Raw genomic sequence first — 2,099 nt, forward strand, 5'->3', positions numbered from 1 at the left:
CTAATTTTCTGATATGATGAATTTGAGATTTTCATTTGTTGTCATTTGTAATCATCAAAATTAAACGAAATAAACATTTGAAATATATGAGTTTGTATGTAATGTATGAATATAATATACAAGTTTCACTTTTTAAATGGAATTACTCAAATCAATCTACGTTTTCATGATATTCTAATTTTATGACCAGCACCTGTATATTTCCAATGCCAACCTGGTTAAGAAGCAGCAACAGAAGTCCACAAACAGCAATAATAAAAGCAGAAGATACAAAATCAGCATTTTTCAGACAGACTACTGAAAAAAGAAAAAGGAATAAAAAATGGTTTTAAAAGGACTGTGAACAATAAGAACAGTGAGAAGCTAATTATAAGTAAAAACAAGTGAACACGTGACTTATTTTAAGGATAGAAAATTATTGAGCTGATCTTTTTCCATTTTCAGAAGTTTCTGACCTTTTGAAGAGTAAAACCTCAACTTCTGACAGGCAGTCTCTTTTTAGGATTAGGAGTGTAATCTGACTACATGTTTCTGCCTGATGGTGAAGGAACTGTTAACTAAGAGTTTGAGTATTTAAAAAAAGTCAAAGTTAAAATCTCTTTATTTGGGAACAATTAGCCTTGGACAGAGGGGTCCCACTGAACAGACAGATAACATCACAATGTTAATAAATACAGAAATAAATAAATTCATAAAATCATTAAAAACCAGCTGCAACACACGATCCTCCAACCTCTGAATACCTTATTGAAGAACTAAACTCACTAATCAGGAATTAGTTATCTTAATCATAGTTTACTAAACAGCAGTAAGTTTAAAGCCTGTTTTTAACATTTATAAAGAGCTTCTTTTGCTTCCTCTGTTGAGTCTCCATTTAACTCAGTTCCCTGCCTGAAGGTCATCATCAGAGGTCAGGGTGCACAGCTGGAAACATCTGGTGATTGTTGAGTATTCACTCTCAGAGTGTTCAGCCTGGTGATCCGTCGGCAGATTCTAACCTCCTGTTAAATTAAAATAAACAGATTTTAGATGGGATATAGTCACTGTTGATTTATTGATACCTTCTAAGGTGATTCTGTAATTGGAGGTACATTTGGCATTTTAAAATATGAAAGAAAAAAAGTGTTAATTTCCAATTTTTTTTTCAGGTAGTTTATTGAAAATATGTTAAACGTTGATAATTTGCTGTTTGTCAAACATTAGCTACATGTTATTTTTACTTTTTATTAGGAAAAATTTGTAGGATACACTTTGATACATCAACTCTGTTACGGACAACATAGACAATGTTTTGAAAAAACAATATATAATTCTCTTTATTTTATTACATAAACTGTCCTTATATAACACTACTTCAAACTAAGGTATTTATTTTCAAAATACATTTATTGCAAAAATACTTAACTATTTACAGAATTGCTTTTGTTGGAGCAAACATTTGTTATTAAAACTCATTAAACACCAACAAATATTTAAAAAACTAATTGTGCCTATAATACTACAATACAGACAAAGTCAACCAACAATCCATAGAATATTAAAAACAACAATTTTCTTTTTTGTGTGAGTGAAAACCTAATAAACAGAGTTGACCATTGAAGTAACAGAGTTGACCTTAGTAACAGAAGTGACAGGACAATAACAATTTCTTAACATTTCATTGTAGTTGGATTTAATAAAAAAAAAAACAATTAATTCAGGTAAGAAAACAGTCTTAAAAAGCAATTACGAAGCCATTAAACATTAAAGGATTCAGAGTTATGTAAAACAGTATAAAAGACGTGTTAATATAAAAGGTAGGAACAAGAGTATTTAGACTTCTGTTAATACTGTTAAGTTTTCAAAATGGAGGAGTAAGGCACATTAAAAGTAATTTATATTAGTGTTTATATTAGTCTTTGTCATTTAAAAAGTTGCTGTTTTTTAAACTTATGGGGATTCTCCTGAGACTTCAGGAAGACAGGCGCAGTGGAAGAAATGCTCTGGATGCCGCGATTGTTGCGTTGAGTAGGACAGCTGTTATCCGCCGGAGATTTCAGGCTTTACAGCACCTTCAGCTGGGGGACAGACGGCATAAACGTTGCAGGGTAAGCTAACGC

Source organism: Kryptolebias marmoratus, linkage group LG2 (genome assembly GCF_001649575.2).
Source record: "Kryptolebias marmoratus isolate JLee-2015 linkage group LG2, ASM164957v2, whole genome shotgun sequence".
Taxonomy (NCBI): domain Eukaryota; kingdom Metazoa; phylum Chordata; class Actinopteri; order Cyprinodontiformes; family Rivulidae; genus Kryptolebias; species Kryptolebias marmoratus.